Here is an 11870-nt window from a genome sequence, read left to right as displayed (position 1 = left end):
CTTATCAAGTGGTCCGTGGTGGTTCTCAAAGTGAGGTCGGGGGACCCTCAGAGGGACACTGTGGGCTTATCCATACCTTGGCTACAGGGGGGAAATAATTAAATGTACTTTTCATCGTGCCTGTTGCTAAGGTATGGCAACATGATTGGTGTCTTGCAAGACACCAGTCATGTTGCCATACCTTAGCCTTTCCTGAACTGACGCAGCTGTGAACATGTGTACACAGCCAGCATATTACTCAATGCCAAACTTTGCACACACACTCCTTGCCTGCCAATCCACAACCCCCACCCCTCCAGGGACCCCCAGGGCTTATCTCCCGATTAGGACACTTTCCAGCATAGTGACATGCAGAACAAACTGTCCATATAGTATGGTTTACATAAAAGTCAGTTGTCTTTCACACACACACACACACACACACACACACACACACACACACACACACACACACACATATATATATATATATATACATATATATATATATATATATATATATATATATATATATACATATATATATATATATATATATATATTTCATTTATTTATTTCATAAATATTTTTCATCACAATTGGGTTTGTGGGGAGCCATCCCTGCTTCAAGCTGTCACAGCATGGCACCAACACTTCAAACTAGTTAAAAAACCCAATACAGCAGATCTACAAGCACCTCACAGATCTACAAGCACCTCGCACATGCCAGGGACAGAGTAGGTTGGCCTGTATAAGCCTTGCTGTCAACACACTATACTACACCACTCAGGCCACCAAGCCAGGTGTGGTCAATTAGTGCCTTCTTCTGATCAGTGGCTTCTGCTTGATGAGTGGCACCAGTCTGTCTTTGTTCCCTGGTCAGTCAAGTTCACTGGGAGAGAATGTTTCAGATCAGTGCAAGTGTATTTGTTTTCCATTTGGACTTACTGTGTTTTGTTGGTACAGTATGCGTGCGACTAACTAATATTTCTGATAATTCCAATTTGTTTGTTGTTTAATTAGCCGGATTGTGAATGCCCTGCATTTTTCTTTCATCTTTAGAACCACACGTGTGTAACAAAACAGAGTGGTGATCATTTGGTGTGGGTGAAGAGAAGAAAAACATTTCATTAAAGGAGTAGTTCACCCCCAAAGTGACTTTTTTTCTATTGAACTCATAGTAGGGCAGGAGAGAGGGGTCTACCAGCACCCCAATGACACTTTTTCGAAACCTGTTTTCTTTGGACCGTTATGATGTCTAGTTATGATTTCTGCTTGTTGCCGTCGCCAACTAATGTCCCATGGGGTTCATTTTTAACCTTTTCTCACAACTATTCCCAATCTGAACCATACAATGGTCATAACAGAAAATGCCATAACGCTTGATGTAAACAACCTACAGGGACAAATGAACACACTTTTCTATATGATTTTGACCCAGGGAATTCATTAAAGTGGTTATTTTTAACATTTATGCACATCTTGACCCTATTTCAGGACAGAAACGGTGAAAAATAACCCAAAGTGTTCAAAACACGTCTATACTTCTCTTTGTACAGATAAATTAAGGTGTATTCTTTTGATACCACAGGTTTTTTAGGACCCTTATGATGTCTAGTTATGATTTCTGCTTGTTGCCGTGGTCAACTAATGTCCCATGGGGTTCATTTTTAACCTTTTCTCACATATCCCCAATTAGTGTGGGGATTTAGGGGAGCAAATGCTAATTTCGTGCAATTTTGACTTAAAGCGCGAAATTTTGCACAGATGTAGCACAGGGCTTGCTCTAATGATTTAGCTAGGGCGCCCGAGTCTGCGACCTTCGGGGTCGCCACAGCGGTCAAATCAAGTTGGGCTTCCATTGACTTTCTATACAGGAGGAAAATACCCAAAAAAGGATTTTTTTCTGGGTATTTAAGGAGGATCTGAGGGGTCTAACTAGGGGTTTGTCATGATGCTGAATCCATTGCAGGCATTTGTTTTGCACAAAAAACATTCTGTGGGCTAGAAATGGCCTCAGAAAACAATACACGTATGGGTGAGTATTCATGTTAGTCGGAGGCCTTAGGGTTTTTTTTTCTTGTGCTAATCAGTCTAAAAGTTCAAAATTTTGCACAGATGTAGCTCAGGGCATGTTCTAATGATTTAGCTAGGGCGCCCGAGTCTGCGACCTTCGGGGTCGCCACAGCACCCACACAACTCTGAAAAGTGATGACTCATCACTTTTCATCATTAAGCCGATGGGAGCCCAACTTGATTTGGCCGCTGTGGCAACCCCGAATGTCGCAGACTCGGGCGCCCTAGTTAAATCATTAGAGCATGCCCTGAGCTACATCTGTGCAAAATCTTGAACTTTTAGACTGATTAGCACGAGAAAAAAAAACCCTAAGGCCTCCGACTAACATGAATACTCACCCATACGTGTATTGTTTTCTAAGGCCATTTCTAGCCCACTGAATGTTTTTTGTGCAAAACAAATGCCTGCAATGGATTCAGCATCATGACAAACCCCTAGTTAGACCCCTCAGATCCTCCTTAAATACCCAGAAAAAAAGTGTTTTTCTGGGTATTTTCCTCCTGTATAGAAAGTCAATGGGAGCCCAACTTGATTTGACCGCTGTGGCGACCCCGAAGGTCGCAGACTCGGGCGCCCTAGCTAAATCATTAGAGCAAGCCCTGGGCTACATCTGTGCAAAATTTCGCGCTTTAAGTCAAAATTGCACGAAATTAGCATTTGCTCCCCTAAATCCCCACACTAATTGGGGATATGTGAGAAAAGGTTAAAAATGAACCCCATGGGACATTAGTTGACCACGGCAACAAGCAGAAATCATAACTAGACATCATAAGGGTCCTAAAAAACCTGTGGTATCAAAAGAATACACCTTAATTTATCTGTACAAAGAGAAGTATAGACGTGTTTTGAACATTTTTGGGTTATTTTTCACCGTTTCTGTCCTGAAATAGGGTCAAGATGTGCATAAATGTTAAAAATAACCACTTTAATGAATTCCCTGGGTCAAAATCATATAGAAAAGTGTGTTCATTTGTCCCTGTAGGTTGTTTACATCAAGCGTTATGGCATTTTCTGTTATGACCATTGTATGGTTCAGATTGGAATAGTTGTGAGAAAAGGTTAAAAATGAACCCCATGGGGACATTAGTTGGCGACGGCAACAAGCAGAAATCATAACTAGACATCATAACGGTCCAAAAAAAACAGGTTTCGAAAAAGTGTCATTGGGGTGCTGGTAGACCCCTCTCTCCTGCCCTACTATCAAGTCTCCATGGCGTGAGTAATACATTGAAAAAATAAGTCATTTTGGGGGTGAACTACTCCTTGAATGTCAGTTTTGTGGTGTTTTGACTGGACACCCTGAGGATATTGCCAGATAGACAGACAGACAGACAGACAGACAGACAGACAGACAGACAGAGAATTGTAGGCCTTGCATTTATTTGACTTGGTTCCAACAGATGGCGAAAATAGCTAATCTTCAAGCTCACAATGCCTCACTGTTTGGACAAAGAGTTGAGGCGTTACATTTTGTAAAACACGGCCTTGTGAAAATAGCAGATCTACATGCTCACAACACCTCACAACGCAGGGCGGCGTGAGCATGTAGATCTGATATTTTCACAATTTCTGCCCCTAATATTTAATTTATCATTTTAAAAGTATTAAAAAGTCCTTAAATTGTCTCTTTAGAAATGTGCAGATAGCCTCTGTATACTGTTGAGTGGAAAAAACAATGTTTCACATTAAGCTAAACATTTGGGACCACCCAAGATCATTTGGAGACCCCTCTAGGGGTCCCATAGTTGAACCACTGACTTATAAGGGGAGTATGGAGACCCCTCTAGGGGTCCCATAGTTGAACCACTGACTTATAAGGGGAGTATATGAGGCTGGATCCGTCTGGAACACTGCACTAGGCTCTCGCCAGCTCTGTAGCTCTCCACACTTGAACAGTTGTGTCCTTAAATTCAATTATAATAATTAACCCTGTATATACGGGCAATAGTTTCACATGACTTTGTGTACACAGCCAATAGTTTTACATGAACATGTTCAGGCTTTAGTACTGTACTGTCTCGTGTAGCCCAACAGAGCCCATCACAGCACAACACGGCCCACCAGAGCCCAATACAGCCTACCAGAGCCCAATAGACTCCAGCAAACCTAAGTCCAGCCCAGTCCTGCCCAATAGGAGTATAGACCAGGGAAGGGGGGTAGTTAGATGACTGCACCAGACTCCACCAGGCTGCTCCATGCTCCAGCCAGCTCTGTAGATCCTGTGTACACGGCACTCCTAACTCGAAAGGTCAAGGAAAAGGGTCGTTTTAGGCGTCAAAACAGGCCCTTTGTCCTTAAAATGAATAAAAAAATCAAAAAAATATGTTTTGTTTCAGGCAGGACACACGTTTCATATTTGAAGCATGCCCGATCTGGTCCATGGCCGGTTCTCAAAGTGAGGTCGGGGGGCCCACAATGTCCCTCTGAGGGGACACGGCACAGATTGTGTACACGAAGGGCAGGAGCAAGTGTTCAAGTCCCATAGAATCTATGGGAAATGTACACAGGCGTTTACAAAGTCTCTGAGTGTCCCACCAGGCTGGAGCAGCCTGGTGTTGTCTGGTGCAGTCCTGTCTACCCTAGTCTGGCCTATTCAAGCCAGATCTGGACAGTAATGGCCTGGTGGAGTCATCTAACTACCTCCTTTCCCCGGTCTATACTCCTACTCGGCTGGGCTGGACTTAGGTTCTCATGACCCTTTACGATTGCGAAAAAGACACCGAAACCCGGATTTTTGTCCTTAAAATCAATAAAAAAATCTAAAAAAATCTGTTTGTTTTACGCAGGAAACACTTTTCATATTTGAAGGATGCCTGATCCGATGGAATGGGTTTCGTGTCTCTCCGACACTTTGAACCCTTTATGATTGCGAAAAAGACACGAAATTTGCACGCCACCAACACGATTACACATTCTTTCGGATAAAAGACACTTATTCCGACTTACTTTTTGACGCTGAATCCAACAAACCCGGTCTCGTGTCTCTACGACACTCCTAACTCGAAAGGTCAAGGAAAAAGCCACTGTGTACACAGGCAATAGTTTTACATGACTTTGTGTACACGGCCAATAGTTTTACATGAACATGTCTAGGCTTTAGTACTGTACTGCCTCGTATAGCCCAACAGAGCCCAGCACAGAACAGCACAGCCCACCAGAGCCCAATACAGCCCCCCAGAGCCCAACAGAGTCCAGCAAACCTAAGTCCAGCCCAGTCCTGCCGAGTAGGAGTATAGACCGGGGAAAGGGGGTAGTTAGATGACTCCACCAGGCCATTACTGTCCAGATCTGGCTTGAATAGGCCAGACCAGGGTAGACAGGACTGCACCAGACTCCACCAGGCTGCTCCAGCCAGCTCTGTAGATCCTTGCACATGCGATTAACCACTGTGTACACGGGCATTAGTTTTAAGTTTTACATGAACCCTCAGAGGGACACTGTGGGCTTATCAAGTGGTCCATGGCCGGTTCTCAAAGTGAGGTCGGGGGGCCCACAGTGTCCCTCTGAGGGGACACGGCACAGACCGTGTACACGAAGGGCAGGAGCAAGTGTTCAAGTCCCATAGAATCTATGGGAAATGTACACAGGCATGTACAAAGTCACCAGTAGTTTTACATGAACCCTCAGAGGGACACTGTGGGCTTATCAAGTGGTCCATGGTCGGTTCTCAAAGTGAGGTCGGGGACCCTCAGAGGGACACTGTGGGCTTATCAAGTGGTCCATGGTCGGTCCTCAAAGTGAGGTCGGGGGACCCTCAGAGGGACACTGTGGGCTTATCAAGTGGTCCATGGTCGGTTCTCAAAGTGAGGTCGGGGGCCCACAGTGTCCCTCTGAGGGGACACGGCACAGACCGTGTACACGAAGGGCAGGAGCAAGTGTTCAAGTCCCATAGAATCTATGGGAAATGTACACAGGCGTGTACAAAGTCACCAGTAGTTTTACATGAACCCTCAGAGGGACACTGTGGGCTTATCAAGTGGTCCATGGTCGGTTCTCAAAGTGAGGTCGGGGGACCCTCAGAGGGACACTGTGGGCTTATCAAGTGGTCCATGGCCGGTTCTCAAAGTGAGGTCGGGGGGCCCACAATGTCCCTCTGAGGGGACACGGCACAGATTGTGTACACGAAGGGCAGGAGCAAGTGTTCAAGTCCCATAGAATCTATGGGAAATGTACACAGGCGTTTACAAAGTCTCTGAGTGTCCCACCAGGCTGGAGCAGCCTGGTGTTGTCTGGTGCAGTCCTGTCTACCCTAGTCTGGCCTATTCAAGCCAGATCTGGACAGTAATGGCCTGGTGGAGTCATCTAACTACCCCCTTTCCCCGGTCTATACTCCTACTCGGCTGGGCTGGACTTAGGTTTGCTGGACTCTGTTGGGCTCTGGGGGGCTGTATTGGGCTCTGGTGGGCTGTGCTGTTCTGTGCTGGGCTCTGTTGGGCTATACGAGGCAGTACAGTACTAAAGCCTAGACATGTTCATGTAAAACTATTGGCTGTGTACACAAAGTCATGTAAAACTATTGCCCGTATATACAGGGGTTAATTATTATAATTGAATTTAAGGACACAACTGTTCAAGTGTGGAGAGCTACAGAGCTGGCGAGAGCCTAGTGCAGTGTTCCAGACGGATCCAGCCTCATATACTCCCCTTATAAGTCAGTGGTTCAACTATGGGACCCCTAGAGGGGTCTCCATACTCCCCTTATAAGTCAGTGGTTCAACTATGGGACCCCTAGAGGGGTCTCCAAATGATCTTGGGTGGTCCCAAATGTTTAGCTTAATGTGAAACATTGTTTTTCCACTCAACAGTATACAGAGGCTATCTGCACATTTCTAAAGAGACAATTTAAGGACTTTTTAATACTTTTAAAATGATAAATTAAATATTAGGGGCAGAAATTGTGAAAATATCAGATCTACATGCTCACGCCGCCCTGCGTTGTGAGGTGTTGTGAGCATGTAGATCTGCTATTTTCACAAGGCCGTGTTTTACAAAATGTAACGCCTCAACTCTTTGTCCAAACAGTGAGGCATTGTGAGCTTGAAGATTAGCTATTTTCGCCATCTGTTGGAACCAAGTCAAATAAATGCAAGGCCTACAATTCTCTGTCTGTCTGTCTGTCTGTCTGTCTGTCTGTCTGTCTGTCTGTCTGTCTGTCTGTCTATCTATCTGGCAATATGTTCAGGGTGTCCAGTCAAAACACCACAAAACTGACATTCAAGGAGTAGTTCACCCCCAAAATGACTTATTTTTTCAATGTATTACTCACGCCATGGAGACTTGAGTTCAATAGAAAAAAAGTCACTTTGGGGGTGAACTACTCCTTTAATGAAATGTTTTTCTTCTCTTCACCCACACCAAATGATCACCACTCTGTTTTGTTACACACGTGTGGTTCTAAAGATGAAAGAAAAATGCAGGGCATTCACAATCCGGCTAATTAAACAACAAACAAATTGGAATTATCAGAAATATTAGTTAGTCGCACGCATACTGTACCAACAAAACACAGTAAGTCCAAATGGAAAACAAATACACTTGCACTGATCTGAAACATTCTCTCCCAGTGAACTTGACTGACCAGGGAACAAAGACAGACTGGTGCCACTCATCAAGCAGAAGCCACTGATCAAAAGAAGGCACTAATTGACCACACCTGGCTTGGTGGCCTGAGTGGTGTAGTATAGTGTGTTGACAGCAAGGCTTATGCAGGCCAACCTACTCTGTCCCTGGCATGTGCGAGGTGCTTGTAGATCTGTGAGGTGCTTGTAGATCTGCTGTATTGGGTTTTTTAACTAGTTTGAAGTGTTGGTGCCGTGCTGTGACAGCTTGAAGCAGGGATGGCTCCCCACAAACCCAATTGTGATGAAAAATATTTATGAAATAAATAAATGAAATATATATATATATATATATATATATATATATATATATATATATATATATATATGTGTATATATATATATATGTGTGTGTGTGTGTGTGTGTGTGTGTGTGTGTGTGTGTGTGTGTGTGTGTGTGTGTGAAAGACAACTGACTTTTATGTAAACCATACTATATGGACAGTTTGTTCTGCATGTCACTATGCTGGAAAGTGTCCTAATCGGGAGATAAGCCCTGGGGGTCCCTGGAGGGGTGGAGGTTGTGGATTGGCAGGCAAGGAGTGTGTGTGCAAAGTTTGGCATTGAGTAATATGCTGGCTGTGTACACATGTTCACAGCGGCGTCAGTTCAGGAAAGGCTAAGGTATGGCAACATGACTGGTGTCTTGCAAGACACCAATCATGTTGCCATACCTTAGCAACAGGCACGATGAAAAGTACATTTAATTATTTCCCCCCTGTAGCCAAGGTATAGCAGCTGCCATAGCTTGCCATACCCAATTGACGCCCCTGCATGTTCACCTCCAGTAGGTTGGGAAAGTAGCCTGCCACCCTGTGGAAATAGGCTTGAACTGCAAGATAGGACCCTAAAACAAATAAAATGGAATAAAAAAGCATCCGTAAGACGGATGGGCGAACAAGTGGTGTCCATACGTAGATGGGGTCCCAGAGGACATGTAGAGCCCACCCCCTTATTTTTCACGCCCCCAGGGAACACACAGCGGGGTTTGGAAATTTGTCGTGTACACCAGCCCTAGGACCTCGGCTTCGTGGACCGATTTAACGATAGGGGTAATAATAATAATAATAATAATAAGTAAAAGAAATAGCACAGAAATAGAAAATAATCAATATCCTACAATAAAATCAATATGCAAGCAACAGGTGAAGTAATAGAGATGCGTGTGGACCCTTGTGTGGCACTGATGAAGAAATCACTGGACTGGGACAATGTTATGACATTTCCAATAGATGGCGGCAAAAGACCAGAGATACACTACACATGTCCAACTATCAACAATTATTCACCATCCAAATGTAGACTATACACATAGTATACACAGAATAATATTACAATATAAAAGATTGACTCAGTCACATACATATGAATACAATCAACACTGTATTGATGTAATATCACAGTCCAAAAGTGCCACAAAGCCAGAAAAACAAATCACACCCATGTGAACTGAGGGGGGGAGGCTGTGTGTGTGTGTGTGTGTGTGTGTGTGTGTGTGTGTGTGTGTGTGTGTGTGTGTGTGTGTGTGTGTGTGTGTGTGTGTGTGTGTGTGTGTGTGCGTGCGTGCGTGCATTGCAAGGCTTAGCTCTCAGAAGGGCAGCCCCTGTGACATTTTGTATTCATTATATTATTTATTATTGCTGTGTTCGCGCCGACTCAATCTGGATAGAATCGTGTAGTGTGCGATTATCCTGTAGTGTGTAACGCTACCCGATTTCAACTTCAAGTAACCGTTACGTCATGTGTATTTGTTTAATTTTACTGGACTGTTGGATTTGATTCAAAATTTTGATTTGTCTTTTGGTATTCATTTTTAATTTAATTAGTATTTTATGTTGTACGTGTGTATTGTATTTGCTTTGTTCATGAGTCCAGGAAGGCTATATGCTCATTCATGTCTCTCAAATGGAGATTATTTAATAAACACAAACTTAAACTTAGTTCCTCACAGCTCACCACTTTTATTATGTCTCCTGTTCACCTGTCACAAAGATGATGGTGTAAACAGAGACCAACATGGACAGGACGTCACTCTCTGTTCTAAAGTAAAACACAACATGAACTGACTTGATAAAGCATAGCTTATTGGAAAATAAACAATGCATTGTATGATCTTAATTAATGATAAGAGATAAAGGTAGTGCTTTAGATTTCAATCAACATTATCTAAAGTCTAAAGTTGAGTACCTTGACAGAATAGGACAGCATTTCATTTATTGACGGTTGAGACTCGGCCGCAGAGTGAGTGACATTGCGTTCAACTTAAAAGAGACATCGACACACCACATGAATTAAATGATTTTTAATGATTAAACAGATGAAGACATGAATGCAGTAGTATTTAATTAAGAATACATTTGAACACTTTGGCACAGCGGGCCCCTTCCCAGGAGAAGAATCAGATCAGATCCTGCCTGCTGAAGGCAGGAGCTCTTCAGGAGCCCCCCGTAGATAGACAGGGCCAACCTGGTGGTGCTGCTGCTTGGGCGGTGTTGGGGAAGTGCATGGTGGCTGACCTGGACAGAGAGCATGGATCGTTATTATTTCACAATAATCGTACCGTGGAGATTTCAATTTATCATGAAATTATCCGTCATGCCCTGAAATCAATTCTCAGTTCATTTGCCGAGCTGCATATTTGCTACCACTTAAAGCCTCTATAATTGGTAAAACCGACCTGTTAAGAACGTACTGTACTTGATACAATCTTGTTTTCACTCTACCAAATCTCTTTGTCAAAAAATAGCCGATCTACAAGCTCACAACGTGTAACGTTGCGAAAAGTTTTGAGCTTTTAGATCTGCAATATTTTGGCAAATGTTCCGCCCCAGGATAAAAGACGTTGGGGATATTTCGATTATCGTAATAATTTCATAAATCTTTTTTTTTTTCACAATATTCATGAAACAACATTTTCATATCAAGGAAGAAGGAGGAGTCCTTTTAAAGGGACTCTGTCCAATCAGCTTAGCTGGTCTGATTGGAGCAGGACCAATGAGGTTATGGATGTAATGAAGGACAGTTTGCTCAGTCGCTCCGTTGAACTTACATAGAAACTTCCATTTGTTTAGTTCCGCTAGCAATGCTTCGGCGGCTTCACCTTGCAACAGGGGTCCTTGTTGCCTTCTAAAATGAGTGAGAGGAGATAGTGGGAAAGGACATCATAGTGGGTAAGAAGATAAAGAAGATTGTGAAATATTAAGAGCGAGAAAGGAAAAATATAAAATGTGTGAGCAAATATATCTGAGCATTTAAAAGTTGCATTAGATATCATTAATTGAATTGAGTTATACAGTAACATGCACACATGCACGCACGCACACATGCACAAGTTCGAACTCTGGAGAAATCTACTTCATAATTAATAGCAAAAATACCGGTGTCTAAACATCAAATAATGGCCGATATATATCGCTCAAACAGATATTTATTTTGGGCCATAATGCAGTGATTTTAATGCAGGGATTTTCTAAACCTTGTAATTTCAAGGATATCCAGCTTGATGTGCATTTAGCTACGGACCCACATTTGTTTTTTATATGTTTTTATATGTTTTTTTTTTCTTCTTTCTTTTAAATCTCTGGAACCCTAATCTACAAATCAGCAGTGTTTGACAAAAACATATCTTAAGAGTCCATTTTGGTTCCATTTGTACACTCTCAGAGTTACAGACACAGGGGTCAATTTGGTTCCATTTGTACTCTCTCAGAGTTACAGACCTGTAAGGGTCCATTTGGTTCCATGTGTACTCTCTCAGAGTTAGAGACACACGGTCCACTTGGCTCCATGCTATTTGGTGGTAATTAACCCCAGTGCATAATTGAGCTGACGACATGGCAGAGAGGTCAGAGGTGATTCTTCTACTTACTTTCGTTTGTGATGCTTACGCCGCCAGTAGTGCCACCACAGACAGAGCCATGAGTGACACTTCCACCACCGACATTACCTGTTTAAAATGACCAAAATATAGTTACTCACTTTGTTTTTCTAAAAGATATAATACCATAGAGGTTATTTTATGTTTTGTTTTTCTACTTAAAATCGTTTTGAGAACTTCTGTAAACTAGGATTGTTACTGAAAACACTAGATAATCCACAATGTAAAAACAAAAATCCTTTGAGAAAAATGTAATTACCACTGACACTGCCACCAATGATATTGGCACCACCGACACTGCCACCGCAGTTGTCTATTT

General features: G+C 42.9%; 1 long non-coding RNA gene across 1 annotated transcript; it reads right to left on the bottom strand.

The window, feature by feature from the left end:
• Positions 1-10050: 10050 nt before the first annotated feature.
• LOC308305556 lies at positions 10051-11870 on the bottom strand. The gene is made up of 4 exons (XR_013963120.1): positions 11811-11870; positions 11543-11620; positions 10724-10800; positions 10051-10190 (listed from the first exon to the last, which is right to left on the bottom strand). It is a non-coding gene; the product is annotated as an uncharacterized lncRNA (long non-coding RNA).

Source organism: Nannobrachium achirus (genome assembly GCF_963921795.1).
Source record: "Nannobrachium achirus genome assembly, chromosome: 20".
Taxonomy (NCBI): Eukaryota; Metazoa; Chordata; class Actinopteri; order Myctophiformes; family Myctophidae; genus Nannobrachium; species Nannobrachium achirus.
This window is presented reverse-complemented; position numbering and strand designations above follow the sequence as displayed.